Consider the following 12,834-nt stretch of genomic DNA (forward strand, 5'->3'; position numbering starts at 1 on the left):
ACACATACATAACTGGAATATCAATGAGGACTTTTTAGAGGCGACACATTAAAATGCAAGGCGGAAGATAATGAGATAAGCAGCAAGTTACAGGTTTCTTAATTCTAGCGTGAAAGGAGAGAGGAAAAAAAGAACAGAACCCCCCGTAAAGTAGCTTAGCACAGGGATCTCCTGGGCTCGCCATCAATCTTGCTTGGAGAGGGGGTCAGGGGGTCACCTCAGTGACATAAATGGAAGTAGAAAGAATTGTCTTAGAGGTAACAGGAGAGATACCAAAACCATGCAAAATATTTTCTTTTCAGGTCCTGGTTTATGTCTGTTTCCCACCTCCACTAGCATATTCCTGAGTCAAATATAGGACATCTCCTGGTTATGGCTTGACTCTCCCCCGGCTATTTTTGGGAAAAAAATGGTGCCATTTCTTGAGAGCAGACTATGTACCAGGCATAATACTGTGGGCTTTGATCTTATTTACAGCCACCCTGAGGGGTGATGTTATTGCCCTCTTGTGACAGATGGGGAGACTGAGGCTTGAGGCTTATTGCTTAAGGCTGGGAATCAGACCCAGGTTGCTTGGACTCTGAAGCCAGGCTCTTAGCCATAGCTGCATTCTGAGCCACTGAAGTTATGCCCAGCCAAATGGTCTATCTGTCAGGCTGCAGTCTGGTGTAGGAAAGAAATAGAACAAAAAAGAGTCTGGGGCTACTTAGTGGCTGTGCAGTTGAAAGAGCTCTTGACTCAGAATCAGAAAATCTGGCCACTAGGCTAGCTGCTGCCTTTAGCTGTGTGGCTTTGGGCAAGTTACTTAACTTCTCTGAGTCAGTTTCTTCACTGGTAAAACTGAAATACAAATACCTATTTTTCAGAGGATGTTTGGAGGCTTAATTGATATAAATGAAAGCATGGGAGTATTCAACTCATGTTTAAAAAATAAAAAACAAACCAAAGAAAAAACAGGATCCAAAGCCCAGAAGGAAATCAGGATAAGTATCTACATAATTTAAAGTTTATTTCCGGGCCGGCCCTGTGGCTTAGCGGTTAAGTGCGTGCGCTCAACTGCCGGCAGCCCGGGTTCGGATCCCGGCCGAGCACCAACACACCGCTTCTCCAGCCATGCTGAGGCCGCATCCCACATACAGCAACTAGAGGGATGTGCAGCTATGACATACAACTATCTAGTGGGGCTTTGGGGGAAAAAATTAATAAATAAAAATTAAAAAAAAAAAAGTTTATTTCCCTCCTTCAATAAATGGTGTTGGGAAAACTGGACAGTCACATGCAAAATAATGAAACTGGACCACTATCTTATACCACACACAAAATCTAACACAAAATGGATTAAAAACTTGTATGTAAGACCTGAAACCATAAAACTCTTAGGAGAAAACGTAGGCAGTAAGCTCCTTGACATTAGTTTTGGTGATGGTTTTTTTGGATTTGACACCAAAAGCAAAGGCAACAAAAGCAAAGATAAACAAGTGGGACTACATCAAACTAAAAAGCTTCTGCACAGCAAAGGAAACCATCAGCAAAATGAAAAGACAACTTACTGAAGGGGAGAAAATATTTGCAAATCATATCTCTGATAAGGGGTTAATATCGAAAATATATAACGAACTCATACAACTCAATAGCAAAAAACCAAACAATCTGACTAAAAAATGGTCAGAGGATCTGAATAGACATTTTTCCAAAGAAGATATACAAATGACCAACAGGTACATGAAAAGGGTCTCAACATCACTAATCATCAGGGGAATGCAAATGAAAACCACAATGGCTATTATCAAAAAGACAAGAGATAAGTGTTGATGAGGATGTGGAGAAAAGGGAGCCCTTGTGCAGTGTTGGTGGGAATGTAAATTGGTGCAGCCTCTATGGAAAGCAGTATGGAGGTTTCTCAAAAAACTAAAAATAGAATTACCATGTGATCCAGCAATTCCACTTCTGAGTATTTATCCAAAGAAAACAAAAACACTTAACTTGAAAAGATATATGTACCCCCATGTTCATTGCAGCATTATTTACCATAGCCAAGATATGGAAGCAACTTAAGTGTCCATTGATAGATGAATGGATAAATAAAATGTGGTATATGTATATAATGCAATATTATTCAGCCATAAAAAAGAAGGAAATCTTGCCATTTTTGACAACATTGGAGGAGGGGGGCTGCAGTGGATGAAACTTGAGGGCATTATGCTAAGTGAAATAAGTCAGACAGAGAAAGACAAATACTATATGAGCTCACTTATATGTGGAATCTAAAAAAAAAACAAACAAAATCAAGTTCATAGATAAGGAGAACAGACCAGTGGTTGCCAGAGGCGGGGGGTGGGAGAAATGGGTGAATGTGGTCAAAAGGCACAAACTTCCAGTTATAAAATAAGTAAGTCATGGGGACGTGATGTACAGCATGGTGACTATGGCTAATAATAATGTATTGTATGTTTGAAAGTCGCTAAGACAGTAGGTCTTAAAACTTCTCATCACAGGAAAAAAAATTTTGTAGCTATATTTGGTCACAGATGTCAACTAGATTTCCTGTGGTGATCATTTCACAATCCATACAAATATTGAATCATTATGTTGTACATCTGAAACAAATATAATGTTATATGTCAATTACATCTTAATAAAAAAAGTTTACTTCCTCTCCAGTCCCACTGTTACCACCTCAATTTCGGCCTCATATTCTCACTTGGACTTGTGCAATATTCTCTATCGGCTTCACCTGCCCCTAAGCTTTGTCTCTTGCAAAGCATCCTCCAGCCTGCTATCAAAGAGAGCATTCTAAAACTAAAGTATGACCTTAGGACTCCCCTGCTTAAAATTCTCCAATGGCACCTCATAGACTATGGGACAAAGTCCAAATTCCTCACTGCAACGCGGATCTGTAGCTCTTCAGGATTTGGCCCCTGCCTCCTTTTTCAGCCCTGTGTCCTAACAGGCTTTTATCTGCATGCCCTCTGTCTTGAGCTACTTATGACTTCAATAATGAATCACAATCTTTTCTAACTTCAGATCTTTGCACATGCTGTGCCTTTTTGGAATGTCCTTCTGTTCAGGTATCACGTCTGCTCCAAAACTTTCTCCGATTTTTCTAGTCAGAAGTTGCTGTATCTTCCTCTTTGATACCATAGTCAAAAACTTACCAAATTGTGGCAATGATTTCCTTACCTGTATCTCACCTGCTAGATTGGCAGCTCCTTGATGGTAGGACCAGGGTGATTAGCTCTGTAGTCCTAGCACCAAGCATGGTGCTTCACATATATCATTGACTCAAGAAGGACTGGGAGTGGGAGTGGACAATGGGCCAATTCGGAGGCTGCTGCAATTGTCCAGGGAAGAAATAACAAAGATCTGGACTGTGACTAAAGGAGATCTGGACCTCTCTCACAACCCATTCCCTCCGCGTTGATTGATTCGCTGGCTAAGTGGGTACCCGCTCCCTTGCTTGCCTGTCCACAGACATCTTTTCTGAAGCACGACTTTCTCCAAGAGTGGAGGACAGGAACTAGCACACTAACAACGAAATAGAAAGGAAGGAATAAGTTTAAGAGAATTAAAAGTAGAATTAAGAGAACCACTTGTATGTAAAGGTCAAGGTAGAAAGAATCCAGCACGAATTATCCCAACGAGTCAGGCAGAAGAGCGTGATATTTCCACCTTTAAGACAATCTGTTTATCACTCAGAAAAGAGGAAAACTAACTACTTAAGGGTGGGTCATGCCCAAGACCATCTGAATGATTCAGAACTAACAGTGTAGCAATAGAGGTTGAAAGGTGGTCATGTAGAAACTAGAAGTCTTCAGCAAACTCATGGTTGAGCTCAGTCCTTCACAGAGGAGGAAGGAAGGGAGGCTCAGAGGGATTTGGGTTCCCTACCAGGGCAGAAAGATTTGCAGTCTTATGATGGCCGAAATGACAAACAGAGTGGTTGTTCTGTTACTCTATTGCCCAGTGTCAAGGTGAAGATCCTGCGTCCGGATGATTCACTCAAAATCTCCTCTAGTTTTCTCTCCAAATATCTGGCAGTTCTGGAAAGGGCAGAGTTTATTTCTTTATTATTATTATTATTATTTTTATTACTCAGGGCACATGACTGTAATTAAATGGGCAGTGTTTAACAAGGGGTAGCACTTTATACATTTTTGATCAATCTGATAGCTTCAGGAAAATGGTGGAGGAAACCATTTAAAGCCTATATTTCGCCAACCTCCATATTTGGTTTGCAGATGAGGAAACAAAGCCCCAAAATTTGAATGGATTCTTTCCCAGTAGCAGTAGTGTCAGAAACACACTTCCCCATTCCTAGCCTTCCTGTGACTCAGGTCTTGTACATTTTTCATTGTTCCCTGCTAGCCTCCAGGCTTCACAACCAAATGCTTCAAGGATCGGAAAGCTGACCCTCCAGAAGTTATGGTAATTGCGTATATTTTCTGAAGTTTTGGCTATACACTTTGGTTTAGAGAATAAGTCTTGATCTTAGGAGCTGATGATTTCATAAATTTGAGTTGCAAGAAGGAAGTCTTTTGTACCTGTATTTCTTACACATTGTTTTGGGATAGAGAAAAAGCCTGTTCATGTTTTAGACATAATTGACTTTAGAGCAGTGGTTTCAATGTTGATTGCATACAGGAATCACTTCAGTGCTTAAAAAATACTGATGCTTTGGTCCCATTCAGAGTTTCCAATTTAGTTGGTCTGGGGTGGATTCTGGGCACTGGGATATTTGAAAGATCCTCACCTGTTCCCACTATACAACCAAGGCAGAGAACCACTCTCTCAGAAGCCTTGGCTTCCATTACCTCTAAATGGTTCACAAGAGCTGTTAGCCTCACCTTGTAGAGGTGGCCGTTTGAGGCCTTGAAGAGGAAATCAGAATGAGAACAAAGAGAAAGGAAGTGAAGACATAAGAAAGTATTTAGAATAAAGGTTCATTATTAACCAAACCCAGTAAAGGAGGGGAAGATGTTTTCATATCTGCCAAAGGCCATATGTGAGCGCCTGTGGGGGAAAGCGTATCCATAGCTTTGTGACTGAACCAATAATTCATATGTGATTCAGAAGCTGACTTTCCGGGATTACAGTGCTCCAGCTGTTCTCAGTCTAAGTCCAGCCTCTCCCAATGGGACTTATTGTAGCAACACGTCTCATTTATAGAACTGGAGACCCAAAACTGTAAACTAAAACCTTGTGTATATTACTTTGGTGAATTCAATTCAAAAGCGTTTTGGCTTCTCCAAATAGGCTATTTTCGCTACAAAGGGGAAGAGGAAACACAGTGGACAGGAAATAGGTCTTTTATATTCACCCTTCCTATTTCTGGTAGGAGGTCTTGACACGAAGGTAATAACGGAAATAAATTCTAATAAAATGTTGAGGTTTTGGTCAGGCTTGATACTGGCATGTGTGGAGAGGGGAGAGAAGAGGGAAAGCAGGCAGGCGGGACAGTGAGAAGGATGGAATTCTCGAGCCAGAGTGTTGGAGCCAGAAAATTCCTTAGAGAGCATCTTCTGGTAGAAGACCAATTCAAAATTTATTTATTCTTAGACGCTTTTCTGGAGGCTTTTTTTCAAGTTGACAATAGAAAAGGAAACTGAGACCCAGAGAGGGAAAGTGTCTTGACCGAAGTCACACCATTAATTAGCAGATGAGGTGCAACTAAAAGCTTTGTGTCTGGAGGCATAATCTAGTGTCCCTCTCTTATCGTGTTGCCTTGAAGGTACTGTGGCGACATTAAAGGAGACCTAAGAGAAAAGAAAGTGTTCTAGGTACTGTTTCTAAAACGAAGTAAGACCGTGAACCAGAAAAAATTTCCAGGAGTTTCAGGTCAAGAGAATTCTCCTGGTTTGTCCCGGATAAGACGTGGCTAAGACTTGAGGATGACCTAAAAGTAAGAATTGATGTGGGAAACATTTTAGAGGGAGAACTAACAAGACCCGTGGCTTACAGCATTTTGGAGAAGAGGAAAAAGGACAATGAATCAGGACACACAGATTTGATCTAGAAATGCTTCGTTTGATTGCAAAAAAAAAGAGTGTTAATGACCTGGCATTCTCTGTTCATACCCATAGTTTCACTTTCATCAGTTTCCCATTCTTTATTAATGCATCAGGGTGAAATATGGGGAAGGCAAGGAATACAGCTGCAGGGACAAAGCAGAGTGGGACATGGATTTGATGAGAGTGGACAGCCTCCCTGGGTTCATTCGTTCAATATGCAACAAACACTGGTTGAGCACCCTCTGTGTCCCAAGCACTGAGGATATGGAGATAAATAAGACACAGCCCACACCTCTGCAGGAACTTAGTCTGGTGGGATTGTACAGTCATGAGAGCAGACAATTGTGATAGTCCTTTGTGAGGCAGCTGAGGAGGGAGTGAGGGTGTAGGATGGAGCTTTGGTCGGAGAAGCTTCCCAGAAGAAGTAACTTGTAAGCTGGTCTTTATGGGATGAATGGGAGTTTGTTGGAGGAGGTAGCAAAGCAGAGAGAGCACCATCTGCAAAGACAAATAGATGGGAAAAACATACCCTATGTTTGGGGCTTGGCGACCAGTTTTACGTGTCTAGGGAGTAGATTGTGAGGGCTCATAGGGACAAATAAAACTGGAAAGGTGGTTTGGGGCCAAATTAGGAAGCCATGTTAAGGAGTACAGATTTTATCCTTAAGGGAATGGGGTAGGGAGTCATTCATGGCTTAGAAGTCAAGGAGCGACTTGCTCAGATAGGAGTGTTATAAAGTCATTGTCAGCCTTGAAACGATGTATTAAAGAAGGGGAAATGCTAGAGAGGTGGAGACCAGGCAAGAAGTTTCTGGAATAGTCTAGATAAGGCAGGGTGAGGGCCTGAGGATGATCTAGAAAAAGGGATAGATGTGGGAGACATTTTAGAGGAAGAATCAACAAGACCTGTGATGAACTGGATTTTGGAGAAGAGGAAAAAAGACAGGGTCAGGAGATGAAGAGTTTCTCATTTTTATGCCTCATAGATCTGTTTCCCTGATCAGTTTGTTTACTCAAATTACGTAGACAATGGCTTCAATTCTATTCTTAGTTCTCCTTCTCTATTTAGAGCCAAATGTTTTCCTCCCGTCTAATATTGTTAAGAAATCAAGGGCTAACAGTACTACTCTTCTGTCTCCTTCTGTTACCACTACCATTACTATTCCTGATGCTGCTGCTGATGTGCTGTTTGGGAAGATAAGGCAATTAGACCCCAAACAGATAAGCCCAAAGCAAAGTTTTATCCTGCTCTTTCTAGCCACCCCCTATTCCTACCATATGCAACCAGAATTTATTTCTTAATCAAACATTTAAAAATAGCTTATGGTGTACAAAGTACTGTGCCAGGCTCAAGGGAGTAATACCAGGGCCAAAATGAAAGGCGTATGAATGTTCTAGGAGTTCAGACAATGGGAACACCACGGGGATTGGGGCATCAGGAATAGCCCTGTAGAGGAGGCAGGAATGAAAATTTAAGGCCTGAAGAAAGGAGCAGGTTTGAATCAATGTTCTACATGAGAGAAATAGAAGGCCAAAAGGGTAGGAGGGAGAGCTTGAGTGAAGACGTGGATTGGGAAATGTCTTTGACATGCTGAGTGACAGTGACTGGACCAGTGGTGAAAGACATTTGGGAGGAGGGAAGAAGGAACTGGATGGTGCCCTGGGCTTTGACTTGCCTTCCAGGCACCTAGGCATGGCAACATGTTGGATGGAACCATTTGCACTTTGCTCTGAACTATCTCATGACCCACACTTTGCACCAGTGGGATGATTGGATGGCATTCTCCTGCATCCTCTATCCAGCAAACTGTGACTGTGGACAGATTTTTGGTCTGTGAAATAAATGGGCAGAAGATTGAACCTCTGAACTTGGTTGCATTAGTACCTTGCACTAAGCAACTCACACTTCACAGCCCCCCTACTTTTGCCTGTGACCTAGTATATCCTCATAAATGAAAAGACTTTTCTGACACAGCAGTAACTAAGTGAATGGTTTTGAGATGAGACTCATCTTTTGTTTTCTCTGTCTTTATCTTTGCTTATGTGTTTCCCACTTGAAATTCAGTTTGCCAACCACAGTGGAACACACTGTGATTGCCTCAGGTAGGGAACACAGCTCTGGGTGACTAGATTCTCTTCCTGAAAGACACCCTGCAGTTTAACCTGTGAAACAAATGTGAATGAGATGGGTGTGGTGAAACAGAGCGTGAGGGTCTATGTGGTTTTGGTTATGGGGCAGCCAAACAATTCCAAGTGGAATCTCTATGGTAACGTTCAGGGGCTTCTTGTAAAGCCGACTCTGTGTCCGCTCTGTGTCCATGTCTTACCTCAGTCAGCCTCAGACAGCAGACCACAAGCAGGAGTGGTTTGTGAATTCCATCTCAAGCGTGTTTTTTACCTGGATCTGGGGAAGCAGCTCAGGTTCGCTGCAGGGATGCTATCCTATGCTTCTTGCTCAATCTACTCATCCTTCCAGGCTAGATCCAGGGTTGCTTTTACCACAAAGCCTGTCCACATCACTCTAGGTCACTGAGATAGTGACCTATTTTAAATTTATAAATCTCATCGTCTGTACCTCTCACTTGCAAATAATTACATATTATCTTGCCAAACCACTTGTCATGTTGTTTTTTCTATAATTCAATCCTTATGCTGATACTTACATCTGGTATGTTTATGCTTTGTTCCTACAAATAGGTTGCAAGCTTCTTGTGAGCAAGGGTCAGACTCACTGCTTCATTGTATAATAATGTTACTTTGCATTTCTCTGGCACTTCACTTATAAATCCCTTCCACATATATTACCTTATTTGAGCTTCACAATAATTCTATCAATTTGGAAGAGCTGGTATTATTAGTATGCTAATTTCTCAGATGGGGAAGCCTGGAGTAAGAAATATTAAATGGCTTGCCCAAAGTTACACTCTATCACGTTGTCCACAGAGTAGGGCCATGGAAATGCTCGATAAGTATTGTTGATTTATCTGTTCATTAAATCCTAGCTCAATTCCACAGCCAGCCTGATGTTTCAAACAACAGGATTTGTATTTTGGGGAGTTGATTGGCTGTAAAGACATCTTGAACTCACTGGCTTAACATGCAATCTTCCGTGTCACCCTAACTGTTTGAAATGCATTTGGTGACTCAGGACAACGCAGACAGATGATAAATCAGATTTTTAACATGTACGCCTCCCCCCTATTTTCCTCCAAAGTCAGTTGCAGACAATCCCTCTTGCTGCTTCACCTCTCCTTTCCATGCTGCCTATATACACACAGGTGGGGGTAATGAAACAGTGAGTTTTAAAATTCTTCTTTCCAGATGTCATCTATACAGTTCTTGCAATATTAGTTGGCAGCCACGGTTGGTTTTAGAAGTGTGAGGATTACTTGAAACCATATGACAGACCTGTTTTTCTTATGGAACCAAATGTTGAAAAGGCTTTGGTAGTAAAAGTGGTGCAACAAAAATGGAATTCGTGGAGCGGGATTTTATAACTCTTATATTTCCAGGAGTCTGTCAACCTGGGAAGGACAAGGTACACGTACTATTTAACATCCTCCGTGGGAGTAGGACCCTTTTCTGCCCAAGTCTGTGCAGCACAACGGGAATCAAAGGTTGAGTCAATTAGCTGCTCCTTCCTGCCTCCATCTCCTCTCTCCCTGCTCGTAACCCCTCTGCATCCCATTCTCTCCTCAGTGTATTTAGACTGAAGGAAAGTTTTCAATTTGTCTGAATTACCTGAAAAGTTGTAAGGATAAATGAGGTGTGAAAGCACTTTGAAAGTAGAGAATTGCTTTGAAGAATCGAAATCCAAACAGAACCCTCTGTACTCTATAATCCAAGAAGAAAGAAGATGATGACAGTGATGAAAATGAAATTCGGAATGAGGTAAAAGAGAATTGGACTTCGAGGGTGTGTCCCTGGGTCAAAGGCAGCTGCAGTGCAGAAAGAAAGGCAATGGAGTTAGGAGATTTGAAACCCAACTGTCACTTACTGGTGGTGTGGCTGGGGATGATCCATCAGATCTCTCTGAGTGCGTTTCCTTATCGGTAAAATGGTGATAATAATGCTTGTCTTGTAGGGTGACAGTGAAGAGCAAATGAGATAAACCACGGGGAAAAGCTTTGTAAGTTGGAAGGTGCTAAACAAAGGTAAGGAATTATGGTTATTATTTAGAACAGTATCTTACGCCTTTGACATGTGCATTCATGGAAGTGTATTGTGGTTTTTAATGTTCCCCTGGATGGTTGAGCCACCAAAATATGTACAATAATTGAACAAAGACTCAGTTATGACCGCTAGTTACTGATTTAGAAAGTGAATGAGTGCCATTGAGAAACCATGAGCCACCACTCCCCAAGAGACCCCTGGCTCTTCTAGGAAGATCTCTTCCAGAGCCCAGACATGCCCTGGGCTCCCTCCTGCCTCTGTGATTTTGTCCATCTAGTTCTTCAGCCTGGGGGGGGGGGGTGGAGAAGGGAGGCCCTCCTTTCATTGTCTATTATAATCCTGTTCATTCTGCAAGGCTCCCTTTTGTCTTCCGTGAAGACTTTTCTTGAACTCTCCAGGAAACATTATTTCTTCTTCTACAATTATTCTGCAGAACCTCGTGTCCCATTGCCTGGCACAGAGGGTGCCTGACACATGTTTGCACTCACTAAATGGTAGTGGTTTGGATTCTCTGCAAGGTGCCTGGTCTGGGCTGGACAACAGTAGCCTCCAGAGCCCTGAATCAAGTAGGTAGTAGAAATTCAGAAAGTAATTGTTGGCTGATTACTTGGTTCTCAGCAAAGAGATTCAGAAAGGGATTCTTAATTAATCTGTAGTTTGTTGTAACATTAAATCCACCAAAAATTTCATTCCTCTGAGCATTCTGGCTACTCGAGGTCTCACGTTACAAGCCATATTTAATTTTAGTTTTTTATTTCTATGGGTATTTTGTTTCTCATTTTAAAAGTAGCAGATGCCCAACTTGGAAAATTTGGGAACTACAAAAAATTTAAAGAAATAGTAATAATACAATACTGAGATACTGTGTTCTATTTTTATTGGGTATGCAATTTTTGAGATTACATTTTCACATATAATTTTATGACATTTTTCACTTAATAGAACATCAGAGGCATTTTCCATGTCATTAAAAATTCTGATAAAATACATTTTTAGTAACTACATAATGTCCCATCATATGGATAGACCATAATTACTAAACCATTACCTTGTGTTGGTCATTTAGATTGGGTCCAAATTTCCTTTATTATAAAAGATTCATACACGAGTATCTTCATTTAAAAAAATCTTTGTGGGGCTGGCCCTGTGGCTTGGTGGTTAAGTGCGCGCGCTGCAATGCTGGTGGCCCAGGTTCGGATCCCGGGTGCGCATCGAGGCACCACTTCTCCGTCCATCCTGGGGCCGAGTCCCACATACAGCAACTAGAAGGATGTGCAGCTACGACATACAACTATCTACTGGGGCTTTGGGGGAAAAAATAAAAATAAATAAATAAAATCTAAAAAAAAAAAAAAAAAAAAATCTTTGTGTTTCAGATTTTTCCATAGGATATATTAATAGAAGAGGAATCACCAAGGTACAAACATTTTTAAGCCTCTGGATACATTTTCCCAAAATTTATTTCCAGAAAGATTGTAACAATTACACGTATTTTTGCTAATGGGTATTAGAGTGCCCATTTCATTGTATTCACTCTATATTTTCTAACAAACTATTTGGCTGACTTTATTTTTTAAAGAGGGTGTTTTTGGATTAAACTTGTTTTAACTCATGATACTTATTTAATGTTAATTTATTTCTAGAGGGGTGTTTTGGTGAAATTATAGATGCTTCTGAATTGATGATCTAGTGCCACTAGTATAATCCTGATAAGTGTGACATTAACTTTAAATAATACAAACTATAAAGTGGTATACAAGTGCCAGCTACTGTTGTTGTTATTATTTCCCAAGAAACAATAAAATTTAGGCAGCTAATATATCTAAGATGTCTACTACAGCAATTTACTAAGGAAATAGTCTTCTGTAGACACAGTAATGTAAGGAAGTATATTAAAATTGAAGAATAAATCAAGCATGCATTAAAAATGGAAGAGGAGGGGCGACCCCATGGTCTAGTGGTTAAGTGCGCGTGCTCCGCTGCTGGCGGCCCAGGTTCGGATCCTGGGTGCGCACTGATGCACTCCTTGTCAGGCCATGCTGTGGCGGAGTCCCATATAAAGAGGAGGAAGATAGACACAGATGTTAGCCCAGGACCAGTCTTCCTCAGCAAAAAGAGGAGGATTGGCATGGATGTTAGCTCAGGGCTGATCTTCCTCACAAAAAAAAAAAAATGGAAGAGGAGATCTGGGCCCATTGTGTTACTATATTTTCAATTTTTTTTGGTGAGGTGGATTAGAAACTCAAAACTAAGGGTATGCGTGTGTGTGTATATATATGTGTGTGTGTATATACAAATATATTATGTGTGTATGTATATGTTTATTATTATTTGACTTTCTTTTAAAGCTTCTACATCATAATTTTTTTTCCCAAGTAGTAAGGGGACAGATGCTTTCAGAATGAATATCTTCATGGAAAAAAATGTCTTGAAAGGAAAAATTACTGAATTTATATGACAAATCCCATAGGCAGTGATCAGAACAGCAATGTAGAATCATAGTCATTAAGAGCTTAAAGAGATGAGAGCTAGTAAGTCTAACCCTTCTTTTTATAGATGAGGAAACTGAGGTCCGCTGAAGTTAAAATAATTCACCTAAGGAGAGATAGCAGGGTGGTGCCAGAAATGGGTCTCAAATAACAGGTCTCCTTGT

Source organism: Ceratotherium simum, chromosome 7, assembly GCF_057802395.1.
Source record: "Ceratotherium simum simum isolate JZ-2026a chromosome 7, ASM5780239v1, whole genome shotgun sequence".
Taxonomy (NCBI): Eukaryota; Metazoa; Chordata; class Mammalia; order Perissodactyla; family Rhinocerotidae; genus Ceratotherium; species Ceratotherium simum.